The sequence below is a fragment of the Adiantum capillus-veneris genome, chromosome 9 (genome assembly GCF_014529385.1).
Source record: "Adiantum capillus-veneris isolate H3 chromosome 9, ASM1452938v2, whole genome shotgun sequence".
NCBI lineage: Eukaryota > Viridiplantae > Streptophyta > Polypodiopsida > Polypodiales > Pteridaceae > Adiantum > Adiantum capillus-veneris.
The window spans coordinates 157496554-157522447 of NC_140939.1; the positions used below are offsets into that span (position 1 = coordinate 157496554).

Genomic DNA, 25894 nt, shown 5'->3' on the forward strand with positions numbered 1-25894 from the left:
AACATATCGATCTGCCTCAAAGATCTTGTCCTTTTGTATGCAAAATGGGAGGAACCTTTTTGCCGCCTTCAACAATTTCAAAAGGTGCTTTGCCAGTAGACGAATGCACCGTATTATTGTACGCATACTCAAGCATAGGCAAATATTATTCCCACTTGCCCTTATTATCTGACACATAGCATTTCACCAGATCTAAGACAGTAGAATTAGCCTCTTCTAACTGTCCATCAGTTTGTGGATGAAACGAAGACGAAAACTTGAGCGTAGTGCCCATGTTCTCAAACGATCCTCTCCAGAACAAACTGGTCATGCGAGGATCATGATCACTGATAATCGATTGTGGCATACCATGGTACTTAAACACATAGTACATAAACGAACGTGCCATCTGATCAGATTTTATCTTCTTCCTGACAGGGATAAAATGGGCTTGCTTGCTAAACCTGCAGATAATGGTCCATATACCATCACTTCCTGTTGGCGTCCTTGGAAGATCAAAGATAAAGTCCATAGCAATGCTTTCCCATGGCTTATCCGGAATCGGCAGTGGTTGTAACAACCCTGGTGCCTTTTGCCTGTCAAACTTGACCTTTTGGCAAACTATGCATGCTAGCACAACGGCATCCACATCTCTCCTCAAGGTAGGCCAATAGAAGAATGTCTCTACCGCTTTAATTGTTGCATCAATGCCACGATGCCCTGCATACGGTGGGACATGACTCTCTTCCATGACCTTATGTCCCAGTGGCCTAGTGACACAAAGTCTGCCATGCATCATCATAAAACCATCTCTGAGGAGGTAAGTGCTCATGATGTTGCCTCTCTTGTAACTGTTCAAAGATCCTTGCAAAATCTTCATCAGCAGTATACTGTTCCTTCATGTCATCTAACTCATGATGATAAAGAATTGACACAGCTGAAATTTGTGGCTTTCTTGATAACGCATCAGCCACAACATTCTTCTTGCCTTCCACATGCATAATCTGGAAGTGGAACATGGAAAGAATGTTTGCCCATCGCATATGCTTTTCGGATAACTTTGACTGTGTCAAGAAGTATTGCAAGGTCTGATGATGTGTTTGGACAACAAAATCAGCACCTAAGAGGTAGTGCTTCCAACTAGAAAGCGCATGAATCACGGCCGAGAGCTCTTTCTCATAGACTTGCATAGTCCTCTCTGGCCCTTGCAAAATTCGGCTTTCATAAGCTACTACCCGACCATCTTGCATTAGCACTGCTCCGATGCTACTGCCACACACGTCACACTGGACCACAAATGACTTCCTGAGATCTGGCAAAACAATAACTAGATCTGAAGTCAACTTTTCCTTTAAGAGACTAAAAGCTGAAATCTCTTTTTGGGTCCATCTGAAAGTGACCTCTTTCTTTTGCAATGCGTGAAGAGGCGATGCTATCTCTGCAAAATTTCTGATAAACCTTCTATAGTAGGAACACAATCCCAAGAAGATTCTGACATCGTGCACAGTCTTCAAGTCTAGCCATGTCTTGATAGCTTCGACCTTTGCGGGATCCATTCTAACACCATCCTTTGAGACTATGTGGCCCAGAAAGTGGATCTCTTCGAGGAAGAATTCACTTTTCTTAGGATTGACAAGTAACCTGTGACTACGCAGCTCTTCAAACACAATGGTCAAGTGACGCCTATGCTCCTCTTCATTCTTCGAATACACTATCATGTCATTGAAGAACGTTCCAACAAACTGTTGATGCGAGCGAAAAATCCGGTCCATCATTCTGTTGAACGTGGCAGGAGCATTTGTTAGCCCAAACGGCATCACTAGAAACTCATAAAGACAAAATGTCGTTCTAAACGCAGTCTTGTGGACATCCTCTAGCCTTATACGAATCTGATGGTACCCACTCTTAAGGTCTATCCTGCTGAAAATTGCAGCACCCTCTAAACGATCAAGAATATCATCAATTCTAGGAATAGGGAACCTATTCTTGATGGTATTCTTATTCAACGCACGGTAATCAATACACATGCGCCATGAGCCATCCTTCTTCTGCACTAGGAGCACTGGGGAGCAAAAGGGTGAGAACTAGGCTGAATCAGCCCCTTCTCTAATAACTCCTCAACCTTGCCCATAATCTCTTTCTGCTGCGCCGCACTAACCCTGTAGGGGGTCTATTTGGTGGGCTACACCCTGGCACCAAATCTATCCGATGGTCCTCACGTCTCTCTGGCGGCAATTGCGAGGGTAATGAATCAGACAAACAGTCACTAAACTTTTGCAAAAATGCGGACCTTTCTTTATCTAACATAGATAAATTTGACTAATCACTATCTGAGACATCACGTGCAAAAATCAAGTACATAGAAAGATGATTCTTTATTACAGAAGTGATAGTAGAAGCAGATATAATAGGGACTGACTCTCCTTTAAGCTTTACATCCAAGATGTGAGTTTTGCCCCTATGCTAGGCATCCAAGACTCCATGCACTCGGAACATCCACGGGATCCCCAACAAGGCGTCACAACCTTCCAACGGCATGATGTAAAACTCTTCAGTGTCCACATACAACTGAATATGCAGACGCAGTTTTCCAATGATGGAAGTAACACACTTTGAGTGGCCAGGACATGCCAACCCTGCCTCTGCTGTGTACCCCATCTCTTCAGCTCTGATGCCCAGCTTCATAGCTAACTCTGGTGAGATAAAGTTGGCTTTGGCACCTGGATCAAAGAAGATGAGTGCCGTCTGATCCCTAACTTTACCCCATGCCCTGCATAACTCACTGGCATCTGTGTTGGGCCTGTCACCCACCATGTCTGGCACTAAACCTGCCGTGGGTTTTGGCTTCTTGCCTTTCTGGTCTTCTTTATCCTCTGAGTCAGCTGGCCTTTTCCTTTGTGGACAATTGATAGAAAAGTAACCAGGCTGCTCGCATATAAAGCATTTGTTCTCAGCCATTAGGACCTTCTTTTCCTTGAGCGACTTGCGCACAAAAGGCTTTCTTTTCTGTTTCTTTGCCTGCGCTCCAAAAGCCCCGGCTGAATCCTTGTCTTTGGTGGCCTTTTCTGACCCCTGTGATGCATCAGGAGCCGTTTTCACAAAGGGCTTCTTCGCTGAATTTTTCTTTTGTTGCCCTCCTTTGTCACTGCTCGGAAATCCAATGTCCTCTCCTTTCAACAAGGCAAGACCAGTGTTCGCAACTTCCATAAGCTAAGTAAGGGTAGCCACTCTGTTCTTTGTACAGTAATCGCAAAGCCCTCTAGGCAGCCCACAATAGTACTTCTCTATCTGCTCTGTCAATGGCACAAATCTGTAGGACGTCACTGAGAGTAACGCTTTACAAAACCTCCTATTGTACTCCAACAAGCTCTTGCACGAAGCTAAAGTAAGCTGGTGCCAATCTGTCATGACGTCGGCTTCAAATTCATTTGACAGCCAAGCAGATGCAAACATTTGCTTGAAGTAAACCCAAGTGGCGGGTGCCTGTCCTTGCATTAACAATGTCGTCCACCATGTAAGCGCATTGTCCTTTAAGAAAGTGGCAGCTTTCCTGACCTTCGAGGCCTCTGTAAAATTCCCTCCTGCATAAGCTGTATCAAACTGCTGGAGGAAAGTGAGGGCCTTTGTCTTATCCTCAAAACCACTGAAGGTACTGAACTTTACCGCTGCACCACCTTCTTTGTAAGCCTTCGGCTTCTCTAGTGCCCCAAAGTTGTCACAAGGGATGGTCTGCAACATGGGCACTGTAGTAGGCATGATCGACACGTCTCGGCCATTCACATTATGCGTCAGAGGTGCGATATCTGGCTGCTGTCCAGAAAAACCAGCCATGCCAAAATAACCCTGTGGCACCCCAAACTGGCCCTGGTTGTAGTGGAAACCTTGCTGCATGCCGATACTACCATACATGGGGTTTGGCATGATGCCTTGCATACCCCCGAACATTGTTCCTGGCATGTACGGCTGACTTCAAGGCGCATAACCAACCATACTTTGGAACACTGATCCGGCCCCGACATACCCAGGATGTACCGTGGGTGGTGGAAAAACTGAGTGCATAGCCTGGTATCCAGCTCCCTGTCCATTCAAGACAGCATGCTGGCTCTGAAAGGTGGCGGGCTGAACTGGCATAACCTGTGGAATAGGCGTTCTAGCCACCTATTCAAGCACGGGAGGAACCTACTTTGGAGCCCCCGACTCTGCAACATGCGAGTGTTCCCTTTCCTCCTGCGCCACATGAAGAACCTGGGCTTCAGCATCAACAAGCTCCGTACGCGGCGTAGGTTGCCTATTTTGTTGTTGCACTCGTGGCGCTTGCAAGAATTCCATAAACCTCGGATTCTTCACCAGCTGCGAAAAGACATTCACCACGGCAACTAACTGAGTCTTGAACACATCATCCTCAAGTTGCCCAATCATAAAGCCTTGTACTACTGGAGAGACATTCACGTTGACAGGAGGTACAAACTGACGTGGCTATGAGCTCTCGCCAATCTCAAAAACCATAGAAATCTCCTGCCTGTCCTTTGAAGAGGAACCCTCTTCCATAATTCCCTTCCCCTTGTCGGCCATAGTGTAATCCTCACGTTCTTGCACTCTGTGTCTTTACCCTAAACAATCCAGGCTCACTCTTTAAGGAAAAAGTGATTGATATCCCAACGACGGAACCATGAAACCGGCCCGTAGGGCGGTAAGCGTTGGCTTTCACCCGAAATTCTTTACTTTAGACACACACACATAGCACTTTGCAAAGGAGACCTGTAACGGGAATTAACACTTAATCACACACATGGCTCGAAAGCTAGAATGCTCCGAGCAGACGCCGACAACCCATAGGCCCCAAAATTGGCGCCCCTTTCGGTATTTCTTTAGTCTTTAGGAGGGTAAAGTACAATGAAGAGTCCTAGCAATCCTTTGACTGTATCCCACTAGATACCGCCTGTTTTGGCCAAATTTCGGCAACATAACAGCCCCTAAACTTGCGCGAAACCAATTCCCCTGCTGGAACTCACTTCTACTGGCGTATGCCCTCTGATTCCTGCCCAAAAACAATAAATTCAGCACGCTGTATTTACTGGTTTTTGCCCTGTTTTCAGCCCCAAACAGTTCCCTAACTGTCCTCTGCCAATGGGGCACGATTCCCAAGGGTTCTTACGTCCGTATGGCTGAAAAACAGTAAAATTACAACGCATACACAGTGCTGATTTTGCACCTGTATGGTGAGGTTATGACCCTCACCTGTGCTTGCTTTGGAGTAGCAGCTAGCTACCCCTGTTCCTGCTCAAGGAGGCTCTTGCCTCAGCACAAAAGCATGAACCCACACAGCTGTACATCAATCAAATGAGGAGCCCTCTTGTGGGGCATCACATAACTGCACGTAGGGGAGAGAGAGAGCAGTGTGTAGTGTGCAGGGCATCACTCCTAGCACCACACTGTACATGAGAGGGAAAGGAAGCACTCCATAGCTCTTAACCTGTGACAAAAGCTGAAATGAGGCCTCTCCCAGCTTAAAAATCAGCGCCCATTTTTCTGCAAGGGGAAAGTTCATGAAAAATCGACACTTGGCGCATTTACAAGCATTTGCCCGTTTCGGGTTCGCCGCTTAAAAATATCCTGACCGGTTGCCCAGTTGACTTCGCGGCAGAGTTGTAAAATGTTCCCCTAGTCATACCGGAGGTAATGACGCGAACACATTTCACGGCCCAAAATAGCAGTTCCCTAAATTTTAGGAGATGCTTCCGTTGGGCTCCCAATGGTCTTCTGACCATCTATCCTCATGGGAACCGCATCCAAAAGTGCAATGTGGCCCAACTGTCGGATACTTTTTGTTGGTAGTCCCACCTTGACTTTATACCTTAGTTGAGTTCTCTTCCTAGTATCCACCAACTTGCTAAGTGCGACGGGGGGACCTATATGATCTTGCTCTGAGCCTATACATCCTCTTACCATACGAATTCCGGTGCCGACCACTACCCATCTGCGGGTGAAACTACAGTTCACATTGGCCATGCAATGTCCGACCGTTTGCTACTTCAAGAAGAGGGTCTCAAAAATAAAATAAAACCCCTTGGAAAGAAACCAACAACTAAAGTTAGCAGTTGCCACGTCCTCGTGACATAGTTAACAATTGCCACGTCCCCGTGACAGTTTCTGTCATGACTCCGGAGATCAAGGGCAGACTCAGCCATAATGAAGGCTAGCACTAAACGAAGCATTAAATCGAAAAAATTAACACAAAAATGAGGTAGTTGATAGGGCATACGCACCGCAAAAGATTGAAAGAATTAGCACAATATCAATTGGTCGTAACTCAGACGAAAACTTTACAATGTGAAGTCTGCATGTCCGCTGTACAACTAAAAAATATACCTAGATGAATCCAAGATACGCCCAGATTCACCCTTAAAAGGAAAGTGCAAGGTACAGACCCATGGTAGTCACCCACAAGACAATATAACCATCAGCTCCATCATGAATAGTATTGACTAAATACCACGACATCTCCACTAACATCGTCAATGCCCAATATATTCCCCATAGTAAGATACAATGGTATGTGTTTACCGAGCAAGCACAAGCGCTGTTGCGACTGTGGGATTTGCATGTGGTAGTGCAAGCCACAAGAATCGAGTTTAACACGGCTATAATCAAGCAGGTTCTTGATTCCTTCAATGTTGATGAAGGCAGCGCTGTAGTGTATGGTAGGAAAGTGTCAGCAATTGTGGACGACATTGCTTATGCTTTCAAAATGCCAAATGAGCCGAAGCCGACCATTGCAACTGCAGAACAGATAAGTTCAGCTCTCAGGGAAGACGAAGCAACCAAGAAAAAACGAAAGGCCAGTGTGCAAGGGATTCCAGTAGCGGACCTGGACATTCCAGTTGCTTACCGATTTGTGGTTGAAGCTGTTAGTCTAAAAAATAACTCTACATATGTGTCAAAAAAGTTGTTTGCTATGTTGCTTGCCAAAAGATTAGATGTTACAGCTCCGATCAACTTGTGTCAGATTTTGTGCCATAATGTGCTTCAACAGACTACCAAGTTAAAGTCTAATACTATTTTTAAAGCCTGGTATGTCTGACAGTTTCTTTATTGGGCAACTTCTCCTGATGCTCATGACCAGGTACGAATGGCTTGGAGTCGGAAACCCATCCCAGCGACTAACAATGTTGACTTATCTTCAGATGAAGAAGCCCCAGGTACTCAGTTGGCTATCACTGGAATGAAGAGGAAGGCCACGCAGATGGAAGCTGGTAGTTCAAACAAGCCAAAAACTACATTGGCCAAGAGCAGTGCTTTCTTGAAGCAATTAAAAAGTCAGGTTAAGCCTTTGCCTACTGTCACAAAGTGATGACGTGGCGGACAGCAGAAACCCTAATTTCTGCCAAAAACCCTAAAATTCCTACAAACTCTAATTTCTGCCAAAAACCCTAATTTTCGAAAATCGCGGAGACTGGAAAAAAATAATAATTTTTTTTTTTTAATAAATGATGAGCGATGCGAATTTTGCTTTTTTTATTAAAAAAAAGAGAGAAAAGACTCTCTTAAGAGAGAGAGAGAGAACTGATGCTTTTTATTTTTAAAGCTTTTGGGGCTCTGCTTTTGGGCATCCCTTGTATCTTTAAATAAGTGGTGAGGGCTTCACTTCTCAGAGCATCTGGACACAGAGTCTGAGAGTGAAACCCCGGCCACTCTCTTGTACTTTGATCTTATGAATATAAAAAGAAATACCGAAAGAGACGCCAGTCTTTGGGGCCAATATCTCTAGGCACGGAACTCCGCCAGGCCAATGCAAATCTATTGTGATCTGTGAATTGTTTTGAAGTGGTTATTTGGTGCTGTCGCGGTTGATTCTTGACTTGGAGTGTCCAAATCTGTTACAGTGGCATCAGAGCACGGCCGATTTCTCTTCTACGGGAAATCCGATCCCCGAATTTTTTTTCCGCGGCACCTATGGCTTCAGGCAATGATCAGTCGACTCCCTCTGCATCTGGAGATGCGGGCTTGGATCACATCGAAGATTCAGATAGAGAGTATGGCCCGCCTCGGCCTACTCAGGCGGAGAAAGAGAGATGGAGCGTCGTCAATTGATTGGCAATGCAACAAAGATGATGCTCAATTTTGCCAAGGACCCGAAGATGGCAAAATATATGAACCAGACCTCTTTGGAAGAGGTACAGATGGAGTGGCAAAGAACCACAACGCCACTCCCGAAACCCGCTCTCAAGAAACCTTCTGCCTCCAAGAAATATACGGAGAAGGAACTGGAGGACGTGGTTGATGCATGGATTGCTCAGCTTTTCGACATGCAAAAGAAAGGAAAAAAGCACGGCAAAAAGCAGAAGAAAGGTACTGACTTCCCGGGATATTTGAGTCGTCGGTCGACATTTGACAAGGCAAAGAAATTGAAGAAGCGCGTCAAGTTTGAAGACCTACCCAGTTCTTCTTCTTCTTCTTCTGACAGTTCTTCTAGCTCTTCAGACTCGAGCGAAGAAGACAGGAAAAGCAAAAAGCGAAGCAAGAAACAACGCTTGGGAAAGGGCAAGAAAAAGGCAAGGAAGTCTAAATCTTGCCCAATGAGTGACACTTCTACAGAGGACTCGTCCACGGACAGTTCAGACTCTGACAACGGAAACTTTGCGAACAAGAAGAATTTTTACAAAGCCAACCAGTATGACTTTCTCGAAGATAAAAGCAAGAAAGTCCGAGAGACTAGAGTTTAAGGAAGGTGGCCACTCGATCAAGTTTGATACTTTTTCAAGGTACTCAGATGCTTCGAAGGCTGTCTTTTATACAGCAATTTGACATCGCTTTCGCGGGAGGACGCTATTCAGAGCACTCCAAGATTCGGAGAGCTGCCTCTTATTTTAAGAGGAATGCTCGTACTTGGTGGTCCACGCTTCTTTCAAACAAGACTACGCCAATTAAATGGCTGAAATTTAAGAAGCTTTTTATTTCTTCTTGGTTACGCAAGAATATGAATGAGATATACGAGCTGCTTGGAACCATCTTCGGATGACCAAGAAAGACACAATCAATGCTTATTGTGAAAGATTCTGGAGCTCTTTTCTACCCGCCTCTTCATTCAAGAAGATCTCGTTCAGAGAACAGATTGAGCGGTTTACCTTGGGTCTACCTACAGAGATCCGAGATCACTGCTTGGAATAGAAGTCAACTTCTATTTAGGAGTTGATGAGTCATGCGAAGCGGGGCTTTGCCATTCACTCTGGCAGTTTGACCTACCTAACAATAAGGCATGACACAACGAGCCGAACAGACTTCTCGGAATGAAAGTAGAAAGAAAAAGAGCAACCCAGAGAAAAAGGATGCACAACCCAAGCTTACTCCTGAGGAGAGAGCTCGCTTCATCAGAGAGGGAAAGTGCTTTGGATGCGGGGAACATGGACATATCTCCACGAAGTGCCCTAATAAGGCACAGAAAGAACAGAATGATAAAGACGACGACCGGCCTGAGAGTTCGAGAGCTGCTGAGGAATGTGGCAGAAAAGGCAGATAGAAAAGCAGAACTGGTACCACATGGCGTGGGACCTGCACCGAATCTAATGAATGAAAGTACAAACTTTGCCACTTTTGGGGCAAAGTGAAGGATCAGGAAGCTCTTTTGAAGGAGCCAAGGCCAACTTCTTTTCACTTGGAATTGGCGGCTCGATTTGGAATTACGCCCGACAGACTGACGCCACAGGCGGAGGTAGTTCGACTGGCACCCGGATGGGATGTTGCCATTACACCAAGCATTGGCAAACTTTGTTTGCAATGACAAGGGTGTTCAGGGCACACGAGTGACGTTCTACTCAGGATCCCTTGGTACCACAAGAACTACGCCGTCGTTGACTACCGGGCCGAGAAAGCGACTTTGATAAATGAAGGGCTTAGAGATTGTACTTGATGAACTTCAGTTTCTTACTCATTCTTTTGGGAGAGAACTGAACGATGGATAAAGGTTGAATATGTTTTGACCTGATCAAAAGAACGCCAAGATTTTTCTCCACACTCATGCCGATTGCTTTTCAGAGGGCCTAAAGATCATACCATTGATCTGAGATACCTGGAAGCACGTCACCGAACCGGCCACCCTACCGTGTGAGCCGAGCATAGTTACAGGGGATGGGGGGGACAGGCCAAGCCCTAGGGCCGGGGAACGGCCGTAACCGGGCCGGGAACGGCTGGGAACGCCGAGGGACAGACGGAAAACGGGTCGCAGGGGGGACGGACCGGGGTCGGACGGACCGGACAGGGACGGCAGAGGTCGGACTGGAACAAATTCAAAAAAATGGCCGTTTTTTACCGTTTGCAACGGCTCTGTGCAGCCCCTACTGCCATATTTTTTAAGCCTTGGCCCTTGGGAGGCTATAAAAGGCTCCTTTGGGCCTCTTAATACTCATAGTCTCAATGCTCAATGCTCATTCCATTTCCCTCAAGCTCAAGGCTCAAGCTCATTCCATTTCCCTCAAGCTCAAGGCTCAAGTTTGAACTTTGAAGCTCTCCTCTCCCTCTTCTACCCACTTTGAAGCTCTCCTTTACTCTCTCTCCACACAAGCTCTCCTCTAACCCTTCTAACTTCTAAGCTCTACTCTCTCGAGTCTCTCCACCATCATGTCATCTCAAGCCAACTCCACTTCTCAAGCTGCTTCTTCTCGAAGGAGGCCCGCCGTGCAAACGTGGTCGTGGTGGGATGAAGTCGACTTTAGCTCGCGTGGCAAAGGTGGCGGTGCAAGACCATGGACGTGCAAGCTATGTCCATACAAGAGATCGGGTGGTTCAAACAAAGTGCGAGCCCATCTTCTTCATGAACCCGGTCACGAGGTGAAGTTTTGCCCTCATGTAGCTCCCGAGAAGAGGTTGGATCTTCTTGAGAAGCTCACGGTGTATGAGGTTGCGGAAGCCGCCAAGAGGGGCCGTTTTGTTGCCGTTGATCCCTCCGCCACGGCGACACCGCGAGAGCAAAGGGAAGCCAACCTTGACGGCATCTCTCGAACCTTCAAGAGCCATGGATCTACACCGTCCTCTTCTCTTCCGCATCGCCAAACCACTCTCAACGAAAATTGGAATCCTAAATTGAAGGAAGAGGTGGATAGGTCGGTTGCCCGATTCTTCTTCCACGACCACATTGCCTTCCATGCTTCGCGGTGAGTTTCCCTTGGCATATGCACATTGCAATCTTCCATTTTGTATTCATAATGGGTTATAATTTCTCGACTCTCCATACTAACGCAACATGCTCTATTTTGTGTGGATAGGTCTCCATACTTTCGAACCATGGTTACGAAAATAGGGGAATATGGCTCCTCTTATGTGCCACCTTCATCGGAGAGGCTTCGCACCACCCTCCTTGACAAAGAGAAGCTTGCCGTGGAGCAAGCGGCCCAAGCAACAAAGGATTTGTGGGAGACCAACGGCGTCTCTCTTCTTGTAGATGGATGGAGCGACACCCGCAAGCGGTCCATCCACGGGGTGGTGGCCTACTCTCGGGGGGAGATGTACTTTGTGGAGTCACATGATGCATCCGATAGTGGCAAGGCTACCGAGATGCTTGCTGCGGAGTGAACAAGCACCATAGAGATCACCGGCCCGCAGAATGTCCTTTGTATGGTTGCAGATGGAGAGGCGTCAAATAGGGCAGCTGGAGCTATCATTGAGGGCATGTATCCCAGCATCCATGTCACATTTTGCATGGCGCATTGCCTTAATAACCTCCTCAAGGACATAGGGAACTTGTCATGGATTTCACCCACCATTGGTGACGCCTCTCCAATTGTCTCCTTTGTGCTCAACCATCAAAAAGTGCGCCATGAATTCTCAAAGAGGAGCCACTTGTCTTTGCTCAAATATTTAGAGACAAGATTTGCATTCAATTGGCTTATGCTAGGCCGCTTGTCTACATGTGGCGGAACCTTAAGGGGCCTCTTTCTCAGTGATGAGTTCCAAGCCATGCCGGAGTTTACATCAGCAGTAGGATTGAAATGCCGAGAATGGGCCGACGACGCCGCTTGGTGGGAGGAGGTGAAGACTCTTGACGCCATGGTCAAGCCTATTCTACACCTACTTCGAGTGGTGGATGGCTTGCAGCCATGCATTGGCAAAGTCTACGAAGCCATGGATCGGATGATAGAGGCACTTGAGAAGCTTGTGCCTGACCCTGTTCAGTATGCGGAGATTCATGGCTTGTGTGAGTCAAGGTGGAATGGATACTACTCTCCACTTCATGCGGCAGCTTATGTGCTTGACCCTGAGTTTCAAGGCGTCAAGAGACCGACAAGGAGGTGAGCAAAGGATGGCGGCTTGCATTGGAGCGCCTTGAGCCTAGCAGTGACATTAGGCGCAAGATTAGAGACGAGCTACTCAACTACAGGCAAAAGAAGGGCTCCTATGGATGTGTAGATGCACAGCTTGATCGCAACAAGATTGGCTAGGTTTTGTGGTGGGAGGACTATGGAGGAGATGGCCCACATTTGCAGCGCTTGGCTGTTCATGTCCTTAGCCAAGCATGTACCACTAGTTGCTTGGAGCAACTATGGAGTGTGTACAGCCACATTGCCTCTAAGAAGAGGAATCGCCTTGGGGTTCAGAGGGCCAATGATTTGGTGTTTGTGAGCGCTAACTTGCGCATGCTTGCCAAGAGCGTCACACACAAGGCAGATCCTTTCACTAAGTGGGAGATGGAACAAGAGAATCCATCTATGGCCGATACTCTTTTGGAGGAGCTAGAGGAGGATTTCGAGCCTCCCGAGCCGGAGCCCTCATACGTCACTGACGACCTCGACTACGACGACGATGTGGAGATTCAACAGGCGAGCACTTCTTGAGTTTGATGATCATTGATCACTCGCCTCTCGAGTCTAGACTCTTGAGTCTACGACTCTACCTACTACATAGCCCTTTGTACTTTTCGTTATCCTTGAGGCCTCAGGCTTGTCCTAAGTCCTTTAGGCTTTTTGACTCTTGAGCCCTTGTGGCATGCACTCCTCATTTTGTATCCATCGATCATCGATGTTTTATTAGCACATTTCAGCCTATATGACTCGTGTTCTTTGGTCTATTTAGTGTACATTTATGGTCAAAGTGATGCTCTGGTCAAAGTAATGCTCTGTCTGTGTGGCATGTGCGTAGGTCAAAAAATGCCAAAAAAACTCTCTTTTTTTTTGCCGTTCCGACCCCCGTCCCCGTTTCCTGACTTTTGCCGTCCCGACCCCATTCCCGACCCCGACCCGCCGTCCCATGTAACTATGGAGCCGAGCACAGAATGAAGAGATTATGAAACAAGTGAAAGACCTCTTGGAAAAGGGTCCTGTCCAGCCTAGTACTTCACCGTATTGCTCTCCAATGTTGTTGGTTTTGAAGAAAGACGGATCTTGGAGGACGTGCATCGATTATAGCACTCTCAACGAAATCACCATCAAGAACAGATTTTCGATTCCTAGGATCGATGATATACTCGACAGGTTACAGGGATCCTCGTGCTTTAGTAGGATTGACTTGAAGAGTGGATATCATCAAATCAAGATAGCGCCAGGAGATGTCTACAAGACAACTTTTCGGACGACTCTTGGGTTATTTGAGTTTTTGGTGATGCCTTTTGGCTTAACCAATGCTCCTGCAACATTTAACCGGATGATGGACAGGATTTTTCGAGAGTACGGGCTATTTGTTGGCACTTTCTTTGACGACATCATTGTTTTCTCCAAGAATGAGGCAGAACACAGAGATCATCTGCTTCAAGTCTTTCAAGCATTACGAGATCACACGTTAGTGATTAATACAAAGAAAAGTGAATTTTTCCTACCAGAGATACACTTTTTGGGACACATTGTGTCAGCAGCAAGAGTGCAAATGGACCTGGCCAAGATAGAGACTATCCATGATTGGCCCGATTTGAGGAATGTCCATGAAGTTAGAAGCTGCTTGGGACTGTGTTCGTACTACAGGTGGTTCATACGAAAGTTTGCAGAGGTTGCTTCCCCTTTGCATACCTTGACACAGAAAGGAGTACCTTTTTCGTGGGGACCCACAAAGGTGACTACCTTTCGGACATTGAAAGAGAAATTGACTACGGGACCTATTTTGACTTTGCCGGACTTGCAAAAGTCATTTGAAGTGTATTGTGATGCTTGTGGTCGTAGTCTGGGTGCGGTCTTGATGCAAGAAGGCCATGTCATAGTTTACGAGAGCCGTTTGTTCTCTAGGCCGGAGATGACAGCACAGATCTATGAGAAAGAGCTTTTGGCGGTTATCCATGCTCTTACTCAGTGGTGGCATCACCTACTCGGAGCGGATTTTATTGTCTTTACAGACCATCAGAGTTTGCGCTACTTCTTGTCACAGAAGCAGCTTTCGGAAAAGCAGATGCGGTGGGCGAACATCTTGTCACAGTTCCACTTCCAAATTGTCCATGTGCAGGGACAGAAGAATGTGGTGGCAGATGCTTTGTCTCGGAAACCGTTGGTTCTGGCTATTTCCGCGATACATCATAGGAGCTTCAAGGATATGGTCGACCAGTATGCCACAGATACGAATTTTGCAGATATTTTCACATGGATATTGTTGCTAATTAGACTATTTTATTATTTTTAATGATTAATCTCTTTTTTAGGATATTTTATTGTGTGCACTAAGAACTGTTAAAAGATTGTAGCTACAGGAACTGCCATCAAGAACGAACAACTCTGATGTGTCATTTGATGGGTGACGGTAAACATCGCGAAGGAGTTTCCGTAAGTTCGGTGGAAAGGGCCGGGTTACGAGTGCCCCTGATGCGTCACATGATGGGTGACGGGTGCATCAATAAGGGGGCATCCCGTAGGCTAAGGAGGAAATCCGAACTGAGTAAGAAAATACACGTAAGAACGCAAGCACAAGAATAAAGATGGGTTCAATGAAGCTTTTTACAAAAAGCAGGAACAATCGCGGGAAGGCAGACGCTTTCCTGCGAGGAATCTATGTTTGCATTGCATTCATGCATGTGGTTGCATCAAGGGACACCTGGGAAGTGTTGTTAAATGCATTGGTTTTAACTTATAAGGTTTTATTGAGTTTTTGGGCAAGTTCAAACCAATTTTAAAATATGCCGGCCGCCCACTTAATAAGTGGGCAGCCACTTATAAGATAAAGCAACAAAACCAGCCAGCGAATTCTCTCTCCCTATTTCGGGTAGAACAGCGCAAAAAAAGAAAAAAAAAACGCCCGCTATCTCTACGCGAGCAGTTATTCGTGCCGTGGCCAGGGAGCTATAAAAGCACCACATGCCCTCACTCATGGGAGGTACCAACATCAGCAAGAGAAGACTCTGCCGCAAGAGATCGCGAGACTACGAAGCACGGAAGTCGCTTTTCCCGCGCAAGAACCACAAGTATCTATTGTGGATTCGCCATACGAATTGTTGTCGCGTGTTTGTGTGGTTTGTTTTGCAGGAAACTCCCTTCTTACGAGAAGGCCCTTCACGGGAAGTACGGCTTCACGCCTAAGTCCCTTACGGGAAAGTACGGCTTCACGCCTAAGTCCCTTACGGGAAAGTACGGCTTCGCGCCTAAGTCCCTTACGGGAAGGAACGGCCTTGTGCGCAAGCCCTTTACGGGAAAGCACGACCTTCGGGTCTAAGATTACAGAACGGAGGGGTTTCCTCGGGTTCTCGTGCTTGTATACGAATTCTCCCTGAATATGAGAATACTCTTAACGGGGGGGGGACCAGCCCATCTTCTGGTCCCCAATACTGTGTTGATCTTCTCCCTTCTCTCACATTTGCAAAGTATTTTAATTTTCAGATTTTCAAATGCTCGTGTACGCTCCTGTTTTGTGACAGTGGTATCAGAGCTCGGACTCCCCTCTTTCTCTGCAAAGAAGGACAATTCCGGGAAGAACGGGAAGAACCATGTCGAGCCAAGGGAGAAGCGTTGAAGAGGAGCTTCAACAAGTGCAAGCTCAGCTTGTGGAGTTGCAACAAATTTTACTGCTGCCAGACGTCCAAAAGCTTTTGGGCGGAATGAAGAAAACGAATGGAACTGATGCAGCCAAGCATCCAGACAACACTGTTGGTGTGAGACCACAGGAGGCAAGAGAAGAAGCATGTGCCGAGGTGCACAAAGGATCTTTGGATCGGAATGAACGGCCTACTTCAAGGAAAGGCCAAGAAAAAGCGCTCTCTCTGCTAGATGAGAGCAAGGACATCTCTATCTCATCTCCATCTTACTCTCCTGATTATACTTCTACTTCTCGATCATCTCGTCAGAAGAAGGAAGCAGCTACTACCGCCACTACCCTACATCAACCTAAAGATAAACCTCGATTCAAGAAGTAAGGTCGCAAGTCTCAACATCGCATGAGAGTCTTCAAATCAGGTGACAAGGACATCAAGTTCGAAACCTACAACGGACGGAGAGACATCTCCAAAGCACTGTCCTTCATCAAACAGTTTGAAGTCGCCTTTACCAATGGGCACTTCACAGAAAAATCCAAATTACGCCATGTGGGGATGCACCTCAAGGAAACGGCAAGTAATTGGTGATTAGCCAAGATTCTGGAAGGTTCTCAAGCCAAAACTTGGGAAGGCTTTAAATCCGAATTTTATGAACAATTTCTTCCGCCTGACTTCGAGCAGGACATACGGAAGGAATGGGACTGGCTTGCCCAGAAGGAACATGAAAGAGTAACGACTTATGTGGACAAGTATTGGTCGGTTCTTCTGAAGGTCACTCCCTTCATGAAGATTGCCGACGAGGAAAAGAAACGAAAGTTCGAAGCAGGTCTCCAACCGCAGCTTCGAAAGAGTATGAAGGTGTATCCGCATGATACTCTTCAGAGGATGATGGAATCAGCAATCATTGCTGAGGATTTGCACTCAACTGGGACGCCTAGAAAGATGGGGCATAGCACTTACCGTGCAAGACAAGGAGGGGTCTATGATGACCAAGGGGGCCAAGGAAGAAAACGCCCTCCATCTAGAGACGATGATCATTCTAAGAAGCCAGAGGGCACTGGCAAGCGAACTAAGTACCTTTCTCCTACTCAACTTCAAACTTTCAGAGAGGAAGGAGGATGCTTCTACTGTGGCGAGAAAGGACATATGAAACCGAACTGCCCGCTAAAGCAGCAACGGCAAGAGCAAGCCTCTACGAGGCAAGAGAAAGCAAGGAAGGAACCCGCACCACCAAGCTCGAACTCCGTTCCAAATGTTCAAGGAAACACAGAATCAGAGAAAGGGAAGCACTTGGACTTAGTGTTTCAAGAATTACGAAAGCATGAGTTGCATGTGAATGCAAAGAAGAGCGAGTTCTTTCTCTCAGAGATACACTATCTCGGCCATATAGTCTCTCACAATCAAGTGAGTATGGATCCTGCCAAGATCCGAGTGGTAGAAGATTGGCCTATTCCCACTACGGTACATGATGTACGTAGTTTCCTCGGATTATGTTCGTATTATCGAAGGTTTGTTTGAGGATTTGCTCATGTAGCAGCACCACTTTATGACTTGACAAAGAAGAAGATTCCTTTCAGAAGGGGATCGAGACAACAAGGAGCTTTTGAACGGCTCAAGTACTTGCTAAGCCATGGACCTATTTTGATAGTGCCCGACTTAAGAAAACCATTTGAGGTTCACTGCGATGCTTCAGGCGATTGCATCGGAGCAGTGTTAAACCAAGAAGGCCATGCAGTGGCCTACGAAAGCAGACGGCTTAAGGATGCAAAGTTGCATGCATCAATCTATGAAAAGGAACTCACGGCTGTGATTCACGCCTTATTCAACTGGAAGCACTATCTTCTAGGAGCGGATTTTGTGATCAAGACTGATCACCAGAGTTTGCGGTATTTTCTTACGCAAAGGAAACTATCTGAGAAGCAGATGAGATGGGCAAACTTTTTGTCTATGTTTCACTTCCAGATCCTTCACACGGCTGGGAGTAAGAATATAGTCGCAGACGCACTGTCTAGGTGGCCAAGGGTGAACGCTATAACTTCGGTGTATCACCAAGAATTAGAAGCACTACCGGATTTATATCCGAATGATCCAGACTTCTCCACCATTTGGAGAAAGCTACATCGTGGAGAGAATGAGTTTCCCTATTCCATTCATGACGGTTATCTCTACCACCATCAGGCCATATGTGTGGCGGAACCATTAAGAAAGAAGATCATGGATAAAGCACACGCTTCGCCTTATGCGGGTCATCGGGGTATTCTCCCTACGACCTTAGCAATGGAAAGATATTTCTTTTGGCCTAGCCTTATAGCAGACATTGATAAGTATGTCAGGGAATGTTTGGTTTGCCAAAAAGTGAAGTATGATCGGCATAAGACGCCTGGGTTGCTACAACCTTTGCCTGTGCCTAATGAACCTTGGGAAAGTATTGCCATGGACTTCATCATGGACCTCCCTAGAACTCAGACTGGAAATGACGCGATCTGGACCATTGTGGATAGGTTAAGCAAGCAAGAACACTTTATACCAGTCAAGAAAACGATAAAAGCAAATCATATGGCTAGGGTCTTTCTGGCACAGATCTTTAAGCATCATGGAATGCCTAAGTCTATTGTGAGTGATCGAGATCCTCGCATGACAGGAAATTTTTGGCGTGCCTTGATGGATAATCTTGGTACGAAGCTGAACTTTTCATCTGCCTACCATCCTCAAACGGACGGGCAAAGTGAGATAGCCAATTCCACAGTATTGGATATGTTAAAAGCTTATGTGTCAAACCGGCAATCTGACTGGGAGAAATATTTGCCTCTTGTCGAGTATGCGTATAACAATACCATACACTCATCGATAGGGAAAGCACCTTTTGAGATTCTATATGGTAAGCCTTTGCTTCCACCCATCCTTTTAACTAAGGATAAGATCTTTTCAACAGATGAATTTGTCCGGGACTTGGACACAGCCTACGGGCAAGTTAGGAGAGCTATTCTACGCTCTCAAGAAAAGCATAAGAAAGCTGCAGACAAGCACAGAAGGAATCTAAACTTAACAGTCGGACAATTAGTCTTACTCAAGTTTGAGAAGGCAAGACTTAAGAAACAAGCGTCTCATAAGGGAAAGGTGGTAAAACTTTCTACCCGTTATTATGGGCCGTTTAAGATCACTGAGCAAGTAAATGATGTCACGTTCCGATTAGCGCTACCGCCTAATTGGAAGATCCATAATGCTTTCCATGTCAGTTTACTCCGGCCGTATGTGGGACCGCCTCCAAGCCAGCCTAGTGCTGAGGAACCTCCTGAGGTTGAGGAAACGGAAGAAATACTCCAACCGGAGCAAATAGTAAGTCATCAAGAGCGGTCTCTCAAATCCGGAAAGATAACATGGAAGTATTTGGTTAAGTTTAAGAACTATTCGAATCTAGATGCTAAGTGGATGACGCAGGAGGAATTAGCAGCTTATCCCGAGATACTGGAGGTATATGTCCAAGCACTACAGTTGAGGTCAATTGTTTAGAAGCCAGAGGGATGTTGCTAATTGGACTATTTTCTTATTTTTAATAATTAATCTCTTTTTTAGGATATTTTATTGTGTGCACTAAGAACTGTTAAAAGATTGTAGCTACAGGAACTGCCAACAAGAACGGACAACTCTGATGTGTCATTTGATGGGTGACGGTAAACATCGCGAAGGAGTTTCCGTAAGTTCGGTGGAAAGGGCCGGGTTACGAGTGCCCCTGATGCGTCACATGATGGGTGACAGGTGCATCAGTAAGGGGGCATCCCGTAGGCTAAGGAGGAAATCCGAACTGAGTAAGAAAATACGCGTAAGAACGCAAGCACAAGAATAAAGATGGGTTCAATGAAGCTTTTTACGAAAAGCAGGAACAATCACGGGAAGGCAGACGCTTTCCCGCGAGGAATCTATGTTTGCATTGCATTCGTGCATGTGGTTGCATCCAGGGACGCCTGGGAAGTGTTGTTAAATGCATTGGTTTTAACTTATAAGGTTTTATTGAGTTTTTGGGTAGGTTCAGACCAATTTTAAAATATGCCGGCCGCCCACTTAATAAGTGGGCAGCCACTTATAAGATAAAGCAACAAAACCAGCCAGCGAATTCTCTCTCCCTATTTCGGGTAGAACAGCGCAAAAAAAAAAAAAAAAAAACGCCCGCTATCTCTACGCGAGCAGTTATTCGTGCCGTGGACAGGGAGCTATAAAAGCACCACATGCCCTCACTCACGGGAGGTACCAACATCAGCAAGAGAAGACTCTGCCGCAAGAGATCGCGAGACTACGAAGCACGGAAGTCGCTTTTCCCGCGCAAGAACCACAGGTATCTATTGTGGATTCGCCAAACGAATTGTTGTCGCGTGTTTGTGTGGTTTGTTTTGCAGGAAACTCCCTTCTTACGAGAAGGCCCTTCACGGGAAGCACGGTTTCACGCCTAAGTCCCTTACGGGAAAGTACGGCTTCGCGCCTAAGTCCCTTACGGGAAGGAACGGCCTTGTGCGCAAGCCCTTTACGGGAAAGCACGACCTTCGGGTCTAAGATTACAGAACGGAGGGGTTTCCTCGGGTTCCCGTGCTTGTATACGAATTCTCCCTGAATAGAAGAATACTCTTAACGGGGGGGGGGGACCAGCCCATCTTCTGGTCCCCAATACTGTGTTGATCTTCTCCCTTCTCTCACATTTGCAAAGTATTTTAATTTTCAGATGTTCAAGTGCTCGTGTACGCTCCCGTTTTGTGATAGATACGGGATGGGGAGACAGTAGCGGGATACTCCCTTCAGGAAGGCTACTTGATGAGAAAGACTATGTTGTGCGTTACACAGCCGTTGAGGGATAAGGTTATGACTGAATGCCATTGTCCACCTTTTACGAGTCACCGCGGCATTGCTACCACCATGAAAGGGTAGAGAGATACTTCTTTTGGCCGTGACTCAAAAAGGATGTGGAAGAGTTGTGCACAGTATGCCAGAAGGTCAAGTTTGACAGGCATAAGACACAGAGATTGTTACACCCTTTTACCCATACCCACCCGCCCCTGGGAAAGTATTGAAATGGAATTCATTTTTGATCTCCCGATTACATAGAATGATGACGATGATTTTCCGATTACATGGCACGTCTGAGACGATTGTCTCCGACAGAGACCCCAGATTTATGAGTTTGTTTTGGAAGGCAATTTGGGAGAACATTGGCACGCGGTTGCAGTTCTCGTCAGCGTTCCACTTGCAGACTGACGAGCAATCTGAGATTGCCAATTCAGTGGTTTTAGATTTATTGAAGTCATGTATCTCGGATCAGAAAACTCAATGGGAAAAGAACTTACCTTTGGTGGAATTTGCCTACAATAACACGATACACTCTTCGACGGGGAAGACGCCATGTGAGATTGTTGAAAGTACTGCGAAGGTTCCATCCTTCTTGAGCACGAAAGATTAGATATTTGAAGAGGATGAATATTCGCGAGATTTGGATACGGCTTTTGCCAAGGTTCGCGAGACTTTGCAGGAGTCTCAAGAACGACAGAAAAAGGCAGCGGATCGCCATCGTCGCGACTTGAAATTAAAGGAGGATGATTGGGTGCTCTTACGTTTTGAGAAGGCACGCCTACGGAAGAAAAAGGGAAAGGAGAGGGTCTTTCCAAAGCTTAGTATGCGATACTACAAACCTTTCCAGATCACTGACAAGATAAACGATGTCTCCTTCCGATTGAAACTGCCAGATACTTGGAGGATTCACAATGCATTGCATGTGAGTCTCTTGAAACCTGTTAAGGGTGATGTGCCTGATGATGGGGAGCCTGATGAGCAACCCGAAGTGGAAGAAAACGAGGAGATCCTTGTTCTTCAACAGATTTTGGCACATAACGATACGAAGAAAGGTAAAATCCGAAGGCGGTTCTTGGTTAAGTTCAAGAACCTTTCCTACATTTGATGCGAAGTGGATGGAGGAGGACCTAGCAGATACTCCTCGGATTGTGAAACTTTACCTCGATGTTTTGGTTTAGCATAGTCTACTCCAAACGGAACCCAGAAATTCTGGCTTGGCCGAAGATCTGGTGCAATGGGATGCACAAGAGGGGAGTTACTCCGCTCCTTTGTCAACAGATGCCTTGATTTTGATACTAAAGTCACTGATGTCTCTTTGAGCTTCAAGGATACTGATAGCTGACAGTATTCTGTTGGATGACTTTATGAAATGGAATTCCTGATAATGATACTGATTTGTTCTTGACTTCTTGTGAGTGCAGGAACTGATAGCCGAAATGACTGCAGCATTTTGGTCTGATTGATCTCGAATAGACATGGTTGCAATAGGGGTTAGTCAATCCGACATCGATGAGGTCCCGATTGGACCTAGATGTGATTGCTAGCTACATTGCCGATAAATCATGGTCTAAGATCCGAATGAATTTTGAATGTCATGTGATGTCCTGTGATGTCTGGTGATGTCCTGTGATGTCGTGTGATGTGACTGTCGATTTTGTACATGTGCTAGATGTGTGTTCCTAGTATGTAGGTACTAACAGTCAGTGTCTGCTAAGACGGTTTATGGCTTTTGTCGGTTTTGCAGGAATAATCGTGGTCGATTACAATGCTTTCAAGAGGGGGGTATGTCACAAAGTGATGACGTGGCGAATAGTAAAAACCCTAATTTCTGCCATAAACCCTAAAATTCCTACAAACCCTAATTTCTGCCAAAAACCCTAATTTCCGAAAATCGCAGAGGTTGGAAAAAAATAATAATAATAATAAATGATGAGCGACGCGAATTTTGCTTTTTTTATAAAAAAAAAGAGAGAAAAGACTCTCTTAAGAGAGAGAGAGAGAGAGAACTAATGTTTTTTATTTTTAAAGCTTTTGGGGCTCTGCTTTTGGGCATCCCTTGTATCTTTAAATAAGTGGTGAGGGCTTCACTTCTCAGAGCATCTGGACACAGAGTCTGAGAGTGAAACCCCGGCCACTCTCTTGTACTTTGATCTTATGAATATAAAAAGAAATACCGAAAGAGACGCCAGTCTTTGGGGCCAATATCTCTAGGCACGGAACTCCGTCGGGCCAGTGCAAATCTATTGTGATCCGTGACTTGTTTTGAAGTGGTTATTTGGTGTTGTCGCGGTTGATTCTTGACTTGGAGTGTCCAAGTCTGTTACACCTACTGCAAAATTTTCGGCTGGCCAAACTTCAGTAGCTCAGCCTTCAGCAACATCTGAAGAACAAGCTCCAGCACGGATTACTGTTGGGACCAGCCAGCAAGCAGAGCAGAATCCAGCAAACACCATTGCTGAAAAAGACCAGCCAGAAAGAACCAGTGCTGAGAAACTGGCAGTTCATATTGATAAAGGAAAAGGTCCAGAACCAGTCAGTCCAACCAGTAAAGTTCCTATCCCTTTCAGTGAATTGGCTTTAGCTTTAACCAAAAAGGACAGATTACAACAGCTACAGAATCACCCCCTCACAAGACGATTAATTCTACAGAAACCTGACTTTACCACATTACCATATATAGCCCCTGTTACGGTTTATGAGTCAGTTCCCTCTGACCCAACAACAATAATGGATGGTTGCTCAATGCTTATCCAGTCATCTTGGAATACGATTGTCAATGCCTTGAGACAAATGATGGATGTCTCAGCGTCCACTGATGAAGTGAACAAGTTAAAAGAAGAATTGAGGATCAGTGAGCAACAAGTCCAGAAGTTGAAACAGGATATAGGGGCACAATCCATGCAGCATAGTATTCTTAAAAATCAATCACTCAGGACAATTCAGACATTGGAAAGTAAGCTGTTAAAGCTTGAATTTGACAATAGGCACTTAATTGAAGACAAGACAGGGACTGAGAGAGCTGCTGACAGATTTGAAACTATGTTGAGAATGAAGAGGGTTGATTTCAACACATTGCTGACTAGCCACACTGCATTAAAAGCCTCTTTAACAGAGAGATACATATATAATTACTTGGCTGATATTCTCAATCCAGAAGGCAACGCCACTTTCAATATGGATAATCTGAAGGCCCTTATGGAAACTATGCAAAGTGATTTGTAGGATAAGCTTTCTGAATATAACAGTGCTTTGGCAAATCAAGCTATTTTGGACTACATTGATAAGCAGAATAACCTCGATGAGGATTCTAAGGAAGCAGAAGAGAAGGATGAAGAGAGGGAGGACGAACCAGCAGATAAACATGATGATGATAATGACTCTCCTCCATCTCCACCTTCAGGATCTGGTGTTGGTGGATCAATTGCCACAAGGGGCAGAGAACCCAAAACAGACCAGCCAAACCAGTACAAGGATCAGCAGTCGGGAGACCAGGGGGCTGATGATCAACAACCGGGCAACACTGAAGACTCCCCAGTACACCAGTCACAGCACAGTTCAGATGTGAAAAGAAAAGCTAAAGTTATGACTGATACCTTGAAAGGTGATGAACAACATTCATTACAGCTCATCACACTGAACAAGAGGTTAAGACATCAGCAAGCTCCTATTACGAGCATGTATCTGGAGGATGATGTTCTTCTCTCGGATCTAGGATGCTTTCACAGGCTATATGTCGACGCCAGAGAAATCATTCAGCATTGGAAATCAGTCTCTTTCCATGATCAGGAGTTGTACCAACTACCGGTGTATCCCAGCAGCATCCAGCTGTTGGAAAGGATATCTAAGTGGGCACCAACTTCTGATGACAAGATAGTCAATCCACACTGGCAACGATAGTCTACTGCAGACACACATTCTTTAGCCCTTGAATGAATCTCTTGCTTAGGAACAGACCTTCATATAAGTGCATGAAGGAAGTGAGGAATCAACTGAAAGAAGTTCTACTTTAGATGCACATTGTCAGAGGAGTTTTCGACTAGAGGGTGCAAGCTATTATTAAAGATCAGACTTCCAGCAGTAAAGGACCGCGGACTCAAATGGCAGTAGGGAAACAGGCAACTGCTCTTCGAAAACTCTTTCAATTAGTCCATGTAACTCGGAAGATGATGCAGTAAGAGAATCAGGCTGTACCTTATTTCCTAGAATTTGTGTTTGATTCACCAGTTCTCCTGTATGCACTGCCTGCTAAGGAATCTGAACTGCCCAGATTTTTCCCAGCAATGTATTCTCAACATCCAAAACCAGTGGATCGGTTCACATACTTTAACATCACTGATGATCTTTAGGATTGGTATGAGCGAGCCACTGTAGAATGGAAAACCTGGCAAACACTGATCAATGATGCTCTCCAACTAAATGATGTTTTGGAACTGCAAGGAGAAATGCAGAGGGTCAAGCTCAGTATGGGACAATGGAAGATCCAGCTCAGAGATCTCACCAAGATCACAAATCAGCTGCTTCAACTTACTGTGAAGTCCTCTAAAATCCCTGAAAAGGATATTACGGCTAAACCAAGTTTGGGACCACAGTACAGAGAAATGGCTGAGATCCTCTTTGAAACTAGGGTTAAAACAAATCAGCCTCTTCCGAAAGGATGGATCCACACATCCTCGCATTGTCATAAACTGGCCAGAACCCGTTTGACAAAGGATAGACGCACGTTGTATGATCTCCATACCAAAATCTATAATCCTCTCACCCCTTATGAATTGGAGATGTCCACTGCAAGGCGAGATCAGCTTGAGCAGAGGCCATTTACAGACTTATCCAAAAGGACAATGCTTGCACTGTAACTTCTGAAGCACCAGCACAGAAGAAGACCAAGAGGAAGCGGGTTCAGTGGAAGGATATTGGGTAGTTCCATCTCAGAATCAAACGGTGGATTTTCCCAATGAAGCACGAGAATTTCTTTGGCTGGAAACCCTTGGAATTACAATTATAGGGGTGTCAAGCACTCAACAAGCATGAAGTATGGTATAAAGCTAGCAATACCAAAAGAGCTAGCGACTCCAGAGGAGTACTATCATGAGGAATATCGGCCCACTCATGAGGAACATCGGCCAACTCAACAAACAGACAAATGGGTTTAGGGTT

General features: G+C 45.7%; 1 protein-coding gene across 2 annotated transcripts in view; it reads right to left on the reverse strand.

Annotated features, from left to right (window-relative positions):
* Positions 1-25894, reverse strand: part of LOC147451445 (putative 4-hydroxy-tetrahydrodipicolinate reductase 1, chloroplastic) — a 93347-nt gene that overhangs the window by 65456 nt on the left and 1997 nt on the right. The window lies entirely within an intron of this gene.